General features: G+C 34.3%; 2 pseudogenes; both read right to left on the bottom strand.

Moving 5' to 3' along the window:
- Nucleotides 1–13,712: 13,712 nt before the first annotated feature.
- Nucleotides 13,713–14,668, bottom strand: LOC101720429 (MAP3K12-binding inhibitory protein 1 pseudogene; annotated as a pseudogene).
- A 2,003-nt stretch (nt 14,669–16,671) lies between these two features.
- On the bottom strand, nt 16,672–17,600 carry LOC101720784 (olfactory receptor 7E24-like; annotated as a pseudogene).
- Nucleotides 17,601–18,411: the final 811 nt, after the last annotated feature.

The raw sequence follows: 18,411 nt of genomic DNA on the forward strand, positions 1-18,411 counted from the left end.
TTTCCTCACACCCACAAGTGAAAGGAAAACACATTTAATTTGACTCATGTTTTCAGGGAGTTTAGTCCATGGTTGCTTGGCTTTAGCAAAGAAATATGGTGGTGGGGTACAGTGTAGCACTGCTTCTGGTTTCATTTCCACAGGGAAGCAGGGCAAAGAAAAAGTTCCAGAGAGGGAGAGGTCATTATAGTACCTAAAGCCTTCCCTCCATGATCCCCTCTGACACACCCAGAAATGTGTTCCATCAATCAATCCCCTGGGAGGTTCCCAAGTCAATCAATTTGACCTAATGAAACTTAAATGTCACAGGTGTGAAGTATTGTCTCATTGTGCTTTTGATTTGAGTTTATTTTTCACTAAACATCAAATAAACAACAAGTCCTTGTTGGAAATTGCATTGACTTCTATGCAGAAATGATTTCAAAATTTTGTTTATTTGGCAATGGTGTACTGTTTACTTTTCCTTCTGATATATTCAATTTCTTTATAAATTCTAAATACATGACCCTTACCAGATCTGTTTGCAGATATTTCCCTTGTGTGTTGTCTTTCCATTTATTTCAAGTGTAACATATATTGTCACTAACTACACTTATCATGATATACTAGATCTCTTAATGTTATTTCTCCTGTCTAACTGAAATTTTGGGTGCTTCAATGAACACTTACCCAACTCCATGACCCACAGTCTCTAGAAACCATGATTTGCACTGGTTTCATGAGTTTGACTATTTAATATTCTACATGTGAGCTTCTGTGATGTTTATCTTTCTATGTCTGGCTTATTATTCTTAAAAGATTGTTGACAGACTCACTACGTTGTTTAAAGTAACTTTGTTTTGAATTTTTTTTTCTTTCATGACAGATTAGTGTATTACTGAACATACAGAATTTGCCAAAAATGGTACGTGCACTCAGGGAAAAGAAAAACTTGTATAACTATTTTAGTACTAAATTTATTGAGACATTGCATCACCATATAAGTCACCTTTTGCCTCTATAATTGCAAGAGGTGCCCAAAGTGATGGCCATTAACTTTCTAGACATTTATCAATAAGGCAAATTGCTGCTTGGGTAACCTTGGTCATTGAGTTTGATGCACATGCATTTTCAACTTCTTTAAGCATACCAGTATAGTGGGTTTTCTATGATATATGATATCATCTTATGTTGCCCATACCAGGATAACAAGATTTGTTAAAAAAAATCATAATTATTTTCTGAAGTATGTATACATTTTTGCCAGACTCTCTGTGCATTTATATTTATTTTCATTTACTCATCTGATTGCAACTCCTAGTTTGAGCCCATATCTTGGCTAGTATAATGAACCCATGATAATATATATGGACATAATCCCAGTCATACTGATTTCATATATTTTGGATAATCACACAGTAGAGAAATTGCAAGATCCTATCATATATCTAGCTTTAACTTTTTGAGGAAGCTCCTTAATATTACCATAATTACTGTAAATTTACATTCTCATTAATAGTGTTCAATGGTCTCATTTCACAAATCCTTACCAATATCTTCTACATTCATCTTTTGAATAATAGCTTTTCTAAAATATGGGAAGTGATATCTCATTGTGGTTTAACTTCCATCACAATCAAGATTAGTGATGTTAAAAGATTTTCACATACCTGTTATCCAGGTGCATTCTTCCTTTGAGATATGTCTATGGGGTACATTGACTAGCATACAATCAGGTAATTTGTTTACTTAGTGTTGAGTTGTTTGATTTCCACATAAATTGGTACATATTCCTCTTACCTCATTTATGATTTAAAAATATCGTCTCCATCTCAGGTTTTCTCTTCACTTTGAATATTACTTCCTTTGCCATATGGAGTCATCTAAATTTGAAGCTATTTTATTTTGCTGTTTTTGTTTTTCTTGGCTAAAGCTTTTCCCTTTGGTTTTCCTCTAGTAATCTTATGTGTTCATGTGTTACATGTAACTCTTTCATTCATTTTGAATTGCTTTCTATGTACAGTGTAAGGTAAGGGTCTAATTTCATTCTTCTTACTGTAGATATCAATCCCACCTCTGTAATTTATGGAAGAGTTTGTGATTTTGCCATGGTGTGTGCCTGGAACCATTGAAAAATAACAGTTAATCATAAATTTGTGAATTTATATCTTGGCTCTATTCTATTCCACTATGCTATTCCCTATCCCATTCCACTGTTTTGTGCCAGTTTTCATGTCAGTACCATGTACTGTTTCCTTCATAATATCTTTTGATGTATTAGACTGTTAATTCTGGTGAAAATCAAATTGTCTATTATTTGTGTTTTTGCTCCAGCTTTCGTGTCACATCTAAGCATCCATCACTACATTTAAGGTAATGAAGATATTCAGTTTTCATTGGTGAGTTTTGTGATTTTAGTCATTTGTAAGCTATTGATCCACTTTTTAAATAAATTCTGTTGAAGGTATGAGGTACATGTTAAACTTCTTTTTTAATGTATAATTTGTCTTCAGAAAGTTTCTGTTCTTAAACTTTATTTTTAAATATTTAATTGACAAATAAATTTGTACATATTTATGATGTACATATAATTCAAATCATTTGTAGTGTGTGATGAACATATCAGGATAATTGGCACATCTGTGTCTTGAAATATGTATCATTTTTTCACAACATTTAATTTCCTATTAGCCTTTTACAAGTAATTAATATTAGTAATTATTGCCAACCCTACATACTGTACTGGGCTGTAAAACATTAAAAGATAACTTTCATATCACTTTCATCCCTGTACCTATTTACCACCCCCTTCCAACTCACACCCCTACACCCTCCCAATCACACACACTCACACAGTTGCCAGTATCTGGTAACCAGTATTCTATTTCAATGAGATTCACATTCTTACCTTCTACACATATGTAACAGTGAGCAATATTTGTCTTTTATTGGTTCGTTCATTACACTAATATTATGGTCTCCAGTTCTATTAATGGAAGACTTTATTCTTTTTGTTGGAAATAATAGTTCTAATTGCTCAAATTCCATGTTTTATCCATTTATCTATTTATGGGCCCTTCAGTTGATTCCATATCATGGCTAGTGTAAAGAGCTGCAATGTATCCATATATTGAGAGATAGGGAACTAGTTTCATTCTTCCATATATAAACATCATTTTTCTCATCACCGTTATTGAAATCACTTTTCTCTTTCCAATGTGTATTTTCTTTATTCCTTTGTGAAAGAAGTGTAAATCAAAATAACATTGAGATTCCACCTCATCCCAATCAAATGCCTATCCTTAAGAATACAAACAACAATGAATGTCTGCAAGAATGGAGGTAAAAAGGAAACTTTCTAAATAGTTGGTGGGGATGTAAACTAGTACAACCACTATGCTAAAGAAAGCAAATATAGACACATCAGTCGATCCAATTGTATGACTCTTAGGTACATTTCTTAAACAATTAAAGGCAATATACTATATCGATATATGTATATCCATGATTAAAATGTCACAATTCACAGTAGGTAAGCTATACAAACCATATCCCCATCAACAAATGAATGCATAAAGCAAATGTAGCACACTTAAAGAATAGGACATCATTCATACACAAAAGTGAATGAAATCCCAGGGATTTAGCTTAGTGGTTCTGCCTCCTGCCTCACAAGTGCAAGGGCCTGAGTCTGACTCCTGGTATGAAAAAAAAAAAAAAAATCATGTCCCTCATAAGAAAATGGATGGAACTAAAGATCACTATGATAAGCAAAATAAGCTCCACAGACTTTGAATTCTGCATGCTGGTAAAATCAGCATCACATAAATGGATATGTGTACACCTCCCAGGACCTCAAACTGTATCCAGGCCTCATTGTATCATGGTTACAGCAGCCTATAAGTCCCTCACCATTCATATGGAGAAATGAATCCTGAGGAGGGAGCAAATTTCCCGGATAGCCCTCATTGAGGACAAATCCCAGGGCCTCCCTTCTCAAATTGTGTGTTGACATTTTTGTACCCTAGAGCTTGAAATGTGTGAGGTATACCTGATTTGTGACATGCTGTTGAGGCATTTTTCTCCTTATCTCTGTACAAAGTATTTATTTTCTTTTTAATGAAACCAATCTTTTCAGTTAAAATACCTTTAGCTACAACTTAACACACAGTTCCTTATGGTAAAACCTTACATATTTCAAATTTTTATCCTCTGAATTTTGTTCCAATTCTTGGCATAAAGTTGTTAAAATAACCCAGGCATACCCAGGCCACAGCCTGAATGTTGAGTTGCTTTTAAATGTCATAAGCCAGAAAATTAGTCTTCTCTCTTTAATGGATGGACAGAGGATAAATAAGTAGCTTCAAGAGATAGACAAAGCAATACTAATTTTCTACCAGAGTGTAATAGAAGTGACTTCTAGTACAATTGCCAATGGAGTCCTTTTTCCTAACTAAAACCTCCTGAGGTTGGCCCTTACTTTATACATTTCTTTTCATATTCTGGTTTTATGATCTCCAACCAAAATAACACATCAAATTCTGCTTATATTATTCTAGGGATTTTTGTATCTGAGAACTATGAACTTTCCAAAGAAACTAGTTCCAATGGCTTCTTAGCTACATGATCAGATAGAATCACTCTACTTCTCTGATACAAAATTTCTCTATTAGTTTTCCCTTGGCTGAAACACAATATTCAATACTCACAACCTAAAGGAAAATAAATTTACTTTGATTCAGTGTCTCAGAGATTTCAGTGCATGGCTGGCTTGCTATAAGTCAGAAATATAATGGTGCAAGCATGTTGCACAGTGAAGTTATTTAGGTCATGGTGCCTAGGAGGTAAATTAGGGAAGCAGTGACAGAAAGGAAGGAGTGAATTGCTTCAGCAGAAATGAAATTAACATTTGACTGTACATCTCCTTTTCAGTTTGAGTGGGAAGATCACAAACATTTTAGAAGATATGGACCACAGCAAATATACACTAGACAGGGACAAGATGAAAATCTGAGCTGAATTAACATGTTGCTGCACTTTCTGTGATTATAGACTGTTACCCACAACTGCCCTTCCTATTCTGAGTAAAGAAGGCAGCACATGTCATTCTGTCCTGTGATCAACTGGGAACTCCCAAAGAAGAGCAGGGTGAGCAAAGAGGGTCTTTGTGCAGTGACAGGGAAGAGATGTCTCAGACTGTGAATAGAACAGCTTTTCATCATTCTCTAGGCAGGATGTCCTGTGTGTGTGTGTGTGTGTGTGTGTGTGTGTGTGTGTGTGTGTTCACAGAGACCAATCTAAACAAACTCTCCCTATTTTTTACCAATAATTTTATTGTAGTTACATAAAAGTAGAGCCCTCCCCTCTTTTCTGGAAAAAGAAGACATTTTTAATTGGTGGATGACTGTACATATGAATTAAAATAAAACCTGAAACAAGTAATAGAACACATAGATCAGAGCCAGGAATCTCAGACTCCCTCATATATTGTTCATGATATTGTGCTTACCCTCATCCTCTTCCTTTTAATCTTCATCCCCTTCATAATCCTCTGGAATAGAAAGGAACAGTGGAGAGGGGCCCAGTTTAAGCTTTTGAGGGTGAGATGTCTATGAAGTGCAACATGTGTAGGAGGAAATTAAAAGTGAATGAGTAAGTAATCTGGAACCCTCAACCCGATAAAGGACATAAACTTCAGACTCTGCATAGATGAAAGCTTTTCTGCTAGTATTCCTTCATCAGGCTACCAAAACTGTCCTGTTAGTCCTGATTAAGAAAATGTTTCTCATAGTCCTTTCTCACTCAACATTTACTGGATAAAGCTGCTTCTGTGCATGGTCATGGCTAGTGGATGCAGATCTGAAGAACTCTAATGCCTTGTACCTTTACAGGGCTCTGGTTCCTTTCTCAGCCTTATTATGAAAACTTTGTCTGATAGGATCTTCCTGATGGAGACAAGTACAGAAGGAGGAAACACTGGCTTAGAGCCCCATGGGCCAGAGCCACCAAACTGAAGGGCTGGAGATAGATGCTGATTATTTACTATTATATAACCTTGGAGGCTCTGTGCTCAGAGCTCATAATTAAACGAATTGGTGTACCTTGTCCCGATCTCTAAGGACCCCTTAATATTAGAGGAAGAAAAAGAAAAGGTAATGAATATCCACCAAACTTTTGTGAGTCATTCATCTACTCATTAGGAAGTTCTAGGTATAATTAACTGGTTTTCTTTTCTTTTCATCATTTTTATTAGGATACATCTTTATTTTACTTTACTATCTTTATTTTACTGCAGCCCTTCAGTTTGATAGCAATCAGATAGTGTTCATATAAAGAAGGATCCAGAGCCCTATAAGGGTATAATAAGGGTATAAGACAAAAGAATTCCTTCAGATCTAAATTAAACAACAACAAATATATATATACATATATATGTATATGTATATATATACGCATATATATGTATATATATACATATATATATATGTATATATATATATATAGAGAGAGAGAGAGAGAGAGAGAGAGAGACACCACTCATTTCCTTACAGAACACAGAATGGTAAAAACCTATAAACAAAATATTGTCAATGCAACAAGACAGCAGATACTGAGAGCTAAATAGAGACTCAGACCCTCAAATTTATTTTCCTTCAGTGGCAGAGCACAGTAAGTAGCTCTGGTAGACTAAACAGGGTTCATTCACAGCTCCTTCCTGCCACCCCCTTTAGGAGAAAGACAGGTGAGGGCCTGAGTAGGAGGTCTGGTGTCCTAGCTTTTTCACATTCAGTATCTGATGTGATGCAGCAATGAGGTAAGGCAGGTGGGGCTGTTTCTTATTAATCACTATTTACAGGGAAGGAAACAGACCTGGTAAACAAAAGACAGGGTCAGAGTGAGATGGCCTCTGTCTGTGGTTGAGGTCCTCTCCACTGGGTACCGTGCTAAAATACTTCTCTAGTGTGCCTCCACTGGGCCCAAAGTCTACCATTAAAAGATGCACCCTTTAATTGCTACTGTTTTTTCATATCTGTAAGCCATGTTGCTTTTATTTTTTTACACATATAACCATTCATTACATGAAATTCTAGTGGTATCAATTATGGTCACCTTGCTGTGCAACCATCGCCAGCATACATTTCCAGAAAGTTCTCCTCTTTCCAAACTAAAACCTAGTATAGATTTTCAAACTCACCATCCTTTCCTCTCCTAATCATTTCACTTTGAAACATGATGAGGGGTTAAAGCCTAAAATCTTCAACAAGAAGGCCTACCATTTTCACCTTTTTTTCTAAATTGATGCCCCAGGTCCTGAGAGTAGATTGCTCTTCTGTGGAGCCTCCACAGATCACATTTACAGTCATGTACCCCTGGTCCCAGATGAACATTCAGCATGGGGTTGAACCATGAAACATTCCACAGAGCACAAGCTGCACTTCTGAAATTCCTGAGCGTTACCCGATATAGAATTCTGAGATGTGTCAAAATAAGTGGGCCCATATTGCTTCAACAGTTTTAAAAAGAAAAAGAAGTGAGGAAAATGAAACAAATCTATGGGTGCTAAGCAGTCTAGGTGTTTTGAATTCATGTTTTCAGAAGTAAAATATTTCCACCTGACATCCATATGCTTTAACAACACTTCTCAGGTGTGATAAGCACTATCTTATTAAACTTCTTTTTTTATTCTTAAGTTCTTTTATTGGTATATTTTAGGTATACAATACATTTACACTTGTCATTGGGTGCTTGTACTTGTAAATGATGTATCTTGGTTCTTATTTTTTCCTCATTACCTGTGTGCCCTTCACCCCCTCCACCCTTCCCTATTTACATAGACTTCATTTCCATTTTTTTCTTTTCTCATAACTTTTCCTTTCCCTCTTTTCCTATCCCTTTCCCCTCCCATTATCTCTATCCATGTGGAACTTTTCTCTTATTTCAAATTATTAATTATTCATTTTAATCATTTTAACCCCTATTTACACATTTAGTTTCTCACACTAGAGAAACTATTCTGTATTTACACGTGTGTACTATTTATTTCACTTAAGAGTATGGTCTCAATATGTATTCATTTAGTTATAATATAAATGACTCTAGTTTCTCATTCTTTATGTCTGAGTAGTGCTCCAACTTATAAAAAAAAACCCCACATCTTCTTTATCCAGTTTCCAGTTGATGGGCACTTGGGCTGATTTCAAGCTTTAGCTATTAGAAACTGTGCCACTATAAACATGAGTGCACATATATCCCTGTGGTATGATTATTTTAATTGTTTTGGGAAGATACCAAGCAGGAGAATAGCTGGATCAAATGGGACCTCTAGTACTAGTTCTCAGCTGTACCTCAGACAAAGTACTACTATCTAAAAAATATAAAGAACTGGAAAAAAATCAGTCCCCCAAACTTGAAAGTTCCAATTCAAAAAGGTGCATCTGAAATGAACAGATATTTTTCAAAGAAGTAAATGCAGCAAGTAAATATATGAAAAATATGTTCAACATCACTGACCATTTGAGAGATGCAAATGAAAACAACACTGAGATTCCACCTCACTCCAGAAAGAATGGATACTATCAAGAAATCAACCAATAACAAATCCTGGCAGGGGTGTGGGCTAAAAGGAACTCTTCTCCATTGCTGGTGGGAGTGCAAACTGGTGCAACCACTGTGGAAATCAGTATGGAGGTACCTTATTAAACTTTTTTCAATATTGAATTCTTTGTCATTCACATCATTCTACACAAATCTGCTTGAGAGTCGCTCAACTGAAAAAGATCAAGATCTTAACACATAAGTGTTGCATTATCATGTAAAAAAAGCCAACACTTTTAAGAAAAAATAGAGAAGAATAGATGTCTCCATTTAAGTAGAATATTCTAAGCAGAGTAATTTAGGGCAGTCAAATATACCTTATTTTTTCAAATACATTATGAAAGATTAAAATTAGAGTAATTAAAACTCTATAACAACTAGGAAAGCATTAACTAAACAATCAAAACAGGTAGTTCATAATTTAAAATATTCTAATATTCTTTTTTCTATATGCTTCAGTGGCCTGTGAATAATATTTCATCATTTTTTCTGATTAGAAATCTTATATATGGTTGCAAACTTTAGCAGTAGGAAAAATCACAAAATTGCCAGTTTTATCACCTAACTTCTTATGACTAGTTATGAGATTTTTCACATCACTCCTTTCTGAAATATAGATAGAAATTCTTTTCCCTCAGCAACTGGAAGAAAACAGATTCATTAATCTGCTCTCCATGATTCAATAGGGGAAAATTTAAAAAAAAGAGAAAATTACAGGAAACACCTGTGATATTTCCCTATCTATAAATGAAAACAACTCCTTAGTATTTTGTATCATTAGTCAAATATTACCACAACCTACGCCATAGATATGTAACAGGACAGGCTTCATAATTGATTCTTCATAGAGACTTGAATTATTGTCTATGAAAATGTAGGTCTTGGTTACTCTGCATGTTTCCATTCTCACACACCTATCCCTAAAGACAACAACTGTCAAGAATTAGGTGTGTTGTGCCCACTTTGGCAGCACATATACTAAAAAGGTTAGGTGAATAGATTTTCCTCTACATATCCTCAAGTCAGTATAGGTTTATGTATTCATAAACAGTTTGCTTCAAACCTTACCTAATACATACCTAATATTGGTTTTGTATCCAAAAACTGTTTTTATTACGAGCTTGTGTTAAAATTACCTAAAGCTCTTTAATGTAGTCTACAATACCTATTGCTTCCAAATATACTAGTTTTCTTCCATATGCAGGTTTAATTTTCTCTTTGTACAACATAGAGTTACTGCGAATACTTAGGAGTTAGCAACCCAGCTGAACCAAGAAACTCTACCATGTCTCTTCCATAAATTCCACAGAAATATTCCAGGTGATACCCACAGAAAGAGAAGGGTTCATAATTCTGATCTAATGTTTTAATTCTCTAAATGGATGATATATTATGCTTGAAAGATAAAAACGTGAAATATAGGGCCAGAAAGATGTGTGATAATATTCTTGGAGAAGTTTTCAGAACTTGGAAAAGTAAGAAAGATTAATGTTTTACTAGCACCAAAGGAATTGGAAAATTTCACATTCTCAAGAAGTTACTTATAAATCCATTCTCTTAGAATTTTTGCATTGTTGGCTTTTGTGATAGTCAAATATTATTTTCCACACCTACATTAAAAACACTCAAATGTCAGAAAAGACGGTCAAATTTTAGAAGCCCTAGACTCTTAGTTATTTCAAATCCATAATCACTGCAAAATTCATCCTACTATTTTCAGAGGGAGAAGAAAATAAAAAAGGGCACTTTGCTTGTAATAAAAAAGTAATTCTAAATGGATACTAGGAAGCAGTCAAATATCCACTATTTTAATCTAAGACAATAGGAGAAATTCCTCTGACTTAAATAATTTGAAATAACTATACCTCAATAGGATTGGGGTATCTGTATATTAATTAATTTGATGATTTATCATCCAAAAACACTGTTATTTTTCCTTTATCACCTACAGATTTAATCATTCTGTGAATCTAGAATCTCCCACTTTGGTGAATCTAAATTCTCATTTATATTTTGTTCTCTTTTAAAAATTATACAATATGGCCAGGGATTTATCTCAGTGATTCTGCCACCTGCCTCCCAAGTGCAAGGTCCCAAGATTGATCCCCGGTACAAAAAAAGGAAAAGAAAAAAAGAAAAAAAAGAAAAATTATACAATACATACAATGTACCTTTGTCTTTGTTGGAATTCAAATTTGAACAGATGTGTATTTCTTTAATATATTTAATCACAGAACATCAGTGACCACTAATGTGGCATTCGTGCACATTGTCCTGTCTATGATTTTGAAATACTGAAGTATAAAACATATATGTAAATGTTTAATCTTTTAGTTATGTATTATATTGAACCACTTAATTCTAGGCAAAATATATTGGGTGTGTAGATACTTATCTTTTTATTTTTGTCTTTTTTTTCTATGTACTCTAACTTTTTTCGAGGTACTCTTTTCTATGTACTCTAGTGCTCTATGTACTAGAAATATCATTTCATAATTTTCATGAATGTAAATCCTTGTATTTGTGATTGATAGTTCCAGCACCAGGAAAAGATAAAAACTCCAGATTTGAGTCCTAACCTTCTTGTGCTTAGTTAACAGATTTTCATTTCAAACTTTCTAACTCATAGATTGAAATGCACTTACTTTAGCTATCTATAGGCAATGCAGGTTTATTACACAGGTTTTACTATGATTCAACTAGGGAAAAACAAATAGAGAATTTCAAATAACAATGTAAAGTGACCTGGGATGTTTCTTTAAATGAAAAGGAAGAACATAAATACTTACTTTATCAGCTTGTTGCAAAAAATCCCTTCAAATTCGCATACACAGCAAATGATGGTCTCATTTATCAATATATTTGCTTGGAAACATTTTCAATACCCAGTTACTCTACCCTCATTTTGAAATATATGTATACAGAATATCTCCATTTGAAGTTCAGAAGTGATCTTTCTTTCCAACAAGATTGAAGACCACTGCCTTAGAACATTTACTGCACTTAGAAAGTAATTCCTTATTATTAGCTTACTATCAAAAATATCCACCACCTATATTAAAACATCAACATTTATTAATGCTTGTCTCAGAATTGATCCTTTACACAGATTTGAATTTTGTACAAATTTGATACATTATACAGATTTGATACCTTATACAGATTTAAATAATTAACAACTAAACATTATTTTTTTACACCTCTACATTATTCCATTGTTTCACACATATCCATAGAGGCAATGCATTTCAAGAATTGGGTGAGTACATCTGACTGTCGATGTCTTCATATCGGTATAGACTAATGGATCCTTAAACAGATTCTCAAAAATCTTACCTCCAATATACTTAATATTTATTTAGTACCCATAAACTGTTTTCTTACTAACATTCACTGAAATTAACTAATATTCTTCTAAGAAGTCTACAAAATACCTATTGCTGTGAAATGTTCTAGTTTATATTCACGTGTATATTAAAGGCTCTTTAGGAAGAACTTATGACTATTTCAAATGCTTTCACTGTTGCTCAGCTTTATTAGATGAAAGGACACGATATAATTTGTTACTATTATTATGATGGTATCCTTTTCACATTCTTGTGCCTCTTTCATTTCATGCAAGTGAAAATTACCAGACACTGTGTGAATGGAGGTTATTAGTTTTAACTCCAACATGTGATGGATACTCAATGTTACTATTACTTATATTTCCTCAATAAAAATCAGTCCTTTCAGATGCATAATATTACTCTTAAGGTATAGTTTCAAAAATTTTCCTGAGATATAGCTAGTACTAATCCTTGCATCATTACTGATCAAGAGATTTTACTTTGCATTAGAGGAGACTGTCAAGTGGGATAACAGATGGGAAATTAATTTGTAATGCATGTGACATTTACCGGCTAATAAATGTACAGTGTATGTAAATTTATGCTGTTCTCAATGCTCTTACTCCTCAGTGGAAATATGGAAGCTATCTCCCATTTCTGCAATGTATGCATACATAAAGGAAACATGGAACTCTAAGGTTTAATTACTAGGGGTTTTCTTTTCAAATAAAGTACCCTACACAACTAGAAATTTTACTGTGAAGGGATGGACACTGGAGCCTGTGATGATGTAAAATGCTAATATATGTCTCAGCCCCATTGATGATATTGCATACTCTTTTTTTTTGTATGTAGTTTTTATATCCATGAAACTCTTTGCTATGATCTCTGAAAAACTGTCCACTTATTGTGAGCCAAATGAATCCAATTATTGTTTAGCAAATATTTTTATTTTTAATTATTCTCATGTGTCAAGATAGAGATAAAAACTGTGGAGTCAGAAATGAATTTTCTTTAAATACATCCATGTAGTTGTAGAAAAAATGCAAAATTATGTAAAACGGAAAATGACAACTTGAGACACCAGAATATTTTATTTTAATGTCCTAAAATTGAATCTTTTATCATTTGTTCTACTGATGATTTCTTCTTTGAATTTTTGCCTTATACTATATATTAATTACCTATTAATAATTGGAGGATCATCCATTATATATTTGATCCATGGTTAATACAGTAGCATAAGATAGAAAGGAGCTCAGATGTCAATGATAAAATCAATCTGCCACACTTTACAAACTAGTAACTGGTGGAGACAAGATTCCAATTTAAATTGTCAGTCTCTGAGTCTGATCCACAAATCATTATGTTTCTTTTTTTTTTTTAAGGAATAAAGCTGAATTTATTATTTATTTACATTAACAGTGACATCTGAAAAATAAAACTACAAGTTTATATACACATTAAAAATTCATCTAAATCAATAAATTTTTGTTGAATGTCCACTAAATACAAAGTACTAATTTAAACTAATAAACTGGTTAGTCAATTTTATAAAGTCCTTTTATATATCAGTATCACAATAATCTTTCTTTCGGTGGTCCACCAAAATAAAATACTTTCAAATTATGCTTTTAAATTTCCCAAATGCCTCCTTTAAAACAGAATAGTTTCCAACAATGCTATTTTCCATACATTATTTCAAAACTCACTGGAATACTTGAAGAGTTTTTGCTAACTTGACTTCGCAGAAAACTTCACATTGATATATATATATATATATATATATATCCATTTAATTAATTACAGAGTAAGTTACACATGTACATAAAAAAGTAAAATGAAGAGGAGAGGAGTTTTTCATGGAAGGTGGTGAGTTGCCATGGATTCTGCTTCTCTTGATTTTCTGAGCAGAACCTGTTTGAGGGCACTAATTTTCTCATCAAGTTCAGCCAGGAAATAGTTTTGAGGTGGCTGAACTTTTCTTCTTTTTCCAGTAAAGTTCACAGATTGAAAATATTCAGGAGAGATGCCTTCCAATTCAAGGTTTTTATCTTCAAGTTTTTTAATTCTCTGATAAATGTCTCTTGGAACTGGACCACTTGACTGCAATCACAAGTGAGCCTCAATATTTTGTAGTCATTCTTCTACAGCCTGATTACCACAGTCTCAAAGCATGCTGTTAGATTTATGACCTGACCCTTGAATTCCTTCAGGTCTAGTCTGAGGTCCATATGTATTCACAACTCTAGAAACCTTTACATGACTTTTAAATCCAGGGTAAGGTGTAAAAACGGCATCAGTTCTTGAACAACTATTTTCTTAATTACAATCAATAACATTGCAAAATTCCCTGATGTTGTTTTCATTGATTTCAGCTTGCTTTTTTTCAATAAACACAGATATTCTTCTGTCAATTTCTGCTTTTCCAGCCTTTATTTGAACTACTTCTGGATCAAAATGGACTTGTATCTTTTTCACATCTCCTAAATCACAATCTTTGTGCTTTTCTTCCTCTTGTCAGTCACCAGGTGGAAATTTGGCATTTAGTTCATTCTTGTTCCTTGTTTCTGTTTTTCCTATCTCTTCAATAGCAGCTGAATTCTTCTCTTTAATCACAGGCTGAAGTTTTGCTTAAAAAGGCTGTAAATATAAAATGTGTTGCTCAAGGGCTCTAAAGAGCAATGCAGGCTGGATGCCGAGAGGCTCTGGAGCTAGTTCCAATCAATTGTAATTTTTACCACATCATCCTTGAGGTTAAGCATTTTAAAAGGCCAAGAAGATGCAGCACTTCATAAAAAATAAAAAGACATCTCAAATTTAATGGAGTCATAGGTGGGTCTAATGGGACCATCTTACAGGTGAAACTATCTGTCCAGCCAAGGTGTGCAGGGAGTGAAAGATTTCACACAGCACCTCTTGGGAGTGTGCTTTTGGTTGGGACTGCAGCTTTGCTCTAGGATCCTGTCATTGTTGCTTGGGCGACTAAGCAGCAGCCATGACACCTTTGCTGGCCACCCCTAACACCACCCTCATTATTTTTCTTAACCATCATAAAGTTTTCATCAGAGATTATGTTTACAATGTTAGTATATATGGGAAATTAAACTCTTTTCAGTTTTGGGGGTTGGAGAAAAATCTAATCAGAGTTGATTTCCCTTAGGGATGTTGAGAAGGGTGATTTATAAGAGAGGAACAGGATGTGGACAACTTCAAGGAAAGCATGGAGTGGAGTACAGGCATGAAATCAAAATTAATCATTGTAGACCTTCTCAATCTTTCATCTTTGCTTCTTAAATTAGATATCCTTTCTAAAGAGGATCCAGCTGTTTTCCCCATTCCCTCCATAGTGATCAAACTGGTCCTCCTTATTGTATGCCAAGTACAGTAAGAAATGGGTCCTTCCTGGAGGGACAGGAAAGAGAAATGGGTGTTTTGATTGTCAAAGGAAATGTGTGCCAGGATTTGCTTGGAAAAAAGGCCTGTGTGTGTTATTAGACAGCCTAGTATAAATATTTATTCACTATTTTCTATCCAAAAACTTGTAATTAACTACACAAAAATGCAGTGCCCCATTTCCTTTTAAAATAATAATGTAGAAGCTTTTACTGAGAAATATTGTGCACAAAAAATGAAATAAATTACATAGAATACATAACATAGATATTGCCATTAAGGAAATCTTCTAATTTTGCTTCGTGACATTATGGTTGTTTTCATCCTCACCATCATCTTCCTCATCTCTACCATAATAGCTTACAGACACCCATAGTATGCTAATATGAGTTAGATTCTATGAGAGCAGGACCAAGGTGGGAGGAAAATAATCATTGACTGAGATTTTGGGTCATCTGTAATAATAAAGTACATACAATTCACAGTCCTCTGTGCTGAAACTGTGCACAAATATCCCATCTCACTCTCCAAACGTCTTCATGCTGGGAAGCAATGTTTACAATATTACTTTCTCCATCCATTAATTTTTGAGTTAGGTTGTGTGTCTACTATGGAATTTCCAAAAATATCTCACACTCCTCATTTACCTGAGGACCTCATAAGCTCAAGGACAGCCAAGAGCATTGATATGGACAATGTCAAAAGTAGGCTTCCTATTTTAGATGAATATGAAGGAAGAGATACAAATATCTCAAGATGTCAGAAAACACTAGAAGAATAGACTGTTTATGTCATATCACATAACCTTGAAATCTCTATGCACACAGATTATAATTATCCATATTGGTCCATATTATTCCAACCTTTGAAGTATGTGAAATTCAATGACAGCTTAAGAAATGAATGTCACCAAAAATTTGGGGACTCTTCCTTTATACATTAGAAGTCTTAAGAATATTGTTAACTTTGTTAATTTCTTTTCCTTTTGAAACTAAATCCTCAGCTCTTTATTTCCATTGTTGATTGTGGAAAGATATACATATCTAAAGGTACCATTTTAAGCAATTTTAGGTGCATAGTTTGGTTACATATATCGTAATTTTCTGTGTGTGCAAACATCACACTTACCCATCTCTAGAAATTTTTCACTTTCCCAACTGAAATTTGTACGTGTATGAAGAATAGTAAATACTTCCCCTCAAACTTCTATGATGCTATAGTGAAACATCATATAAAGTTAGAGACATCAAACTTAAACAAAAAGCAAAAGAAAAAAAAAACAAGAGAGGAAGTATTTACAGGTAAATTTTGGATTTTGCTTTTTACCACATTTTCTAACCTACATTACAAATGAATTCCAAAGATCCTGGGATTAGATTTTCCCCAAGTGGAGCCTCTTCAGGGTTCTAAGAATGTCTCTGTTCCTCATGCTGTAGATGAAGGGATTTAGCATAGAGGTGATGACAGTGTATATCAGTGAGGCCACCATGCTCTTTCTCAGAGTATATGACATGGCTGCACCAAGAAATGTTCCGGTGCCTGTTCCATAAAATAAGCAAACAACTGACAGGTGACAACCACAGGTAGAAAAGGCTTTATATATCCCCCTAGATGACTGGATTTTCAAAAGGGCAGAAAGAATTTTAGAGTAGGAGAAAATGATCCCTGACATAGGCAAAAATCCAAATAGGATAACAAGCATATGTGTGACTATGTTGTTGATTAAGGTATCAGTACATGAAAGGTTAAGGAGTTGAGAAGCGTCAAAAAAGAAACTAGGAATTTCCACATCTTTGACGCAGGTAACTTGTAAGGCAACTAAATTGTGCAACTGGGAGTTCAAAAGGCTAACAAAACTGACAGCAAAAGTAATAAGAAACAGTGGTGAGGGTTCATAATGACTGCATAATGCAGGGGGTGGCAAATGGCCACAAAATGGTCATAGACCATCGCAATCAGAAGCATGTCATCCATACATGCAAAAAGGAGAAAAAGAGACATCTGTGTCAGGCAAGCTGCATAGGAAATGACTCTGCTGTGATTTAAGGTGCCCACAATCAACTTTGGGACTGTAGAGGAGGTGAAACAGATGTTAGAAAAGGACAGTTTGGAGAGGAATTAGTACATGGGTGTGTGGAGGTGGGTGTCAAAGCTGACAGCCAGGATGATGAGCAGGTTCCCAAGCATTGTGACCAGATATATGGACAGGAACAGTCCAAACAGGATGGGCTGCTGGTCTGGATCCTCAGAGTAGCGCATGAGGTAGAACTCTGATACATGTGTGAGATTTTGTCTTTCCATGTGGCTTGAGCATGTTTAAATAAATTTCATTGAAAAAATGAAACAAAAAATATCATACAAAATTGTGCGTATATTCTGAGTTCAAGTATTCATTGAGCAAAGAATTCCCACCAGAGATCCACAACCTCCAGCAGAATTGCTTTATTGTGATAAAGCCCCCCATGAAAGAGTAAGTGTTGGGTGGTTCATATTCCACCTCCTCTGTGTACGCTTACTTTACTGGTACTCTAATGCACAGTTTAAGCAGACCAAGGACGTAGACTTCTGAATTCTTTGATCACAGTAAAATGCTTGAAACATTCTTCCAAAAAATATAGAGGGAGCCAAGCCTTTCACCTTTAAGAAAATATGATTGTATTGAAAGGAAATTGAAAAGCATTGACATATTTTGTAGTTTATGCTCATAAAATGCTATGAATTTCCTTGATTGGGGTATCTACAAAAACTAAAATTTGGACTGGATTATCTGAAAATTTAAGTGAATTCTCTTCAAGCAGAACACTTTGTTTTGAGTCACTCTGCTAAAAAGATGAATTTTTCATTTTTCAGATTTTGTCCTTTAAGGATGTAAGAGCTTACACAGCCTTTGTATATAAATTGTGCATAAATTTTGTTTGTGTATAAAGTATTCAATATGAAACTTTTATCCTTATCTTTGTTGCACTCAAATTTATATTACACAGGTTCAGATACATGCACACAATCCAGATATAATTATCACAAATGTAGATTAGTGTACACTGAATTTGGTAATAAAAATAATAAATGATAAAAACACCTTTGCCTTTTAAAATTTATACAGCTGTATTGA

Source organism: Heterocephalus glaber, unplaced genomic scaffold (genome assembly GCF_053883595.1).
Source record: "Heterocephalus glaber isolate CG9 unplaced genomic scaffold, H.glaber_assembly_v1.0 deba00001532, whole genome shotgun sequence".
In the NCBI taxonomy this organism is placed as follows: Eukaryota; Metazoa; Chordata; class Mammalia; order Rodentia; family Bathyergidae; genus Heterocephalus; species Heterocephalus glaber.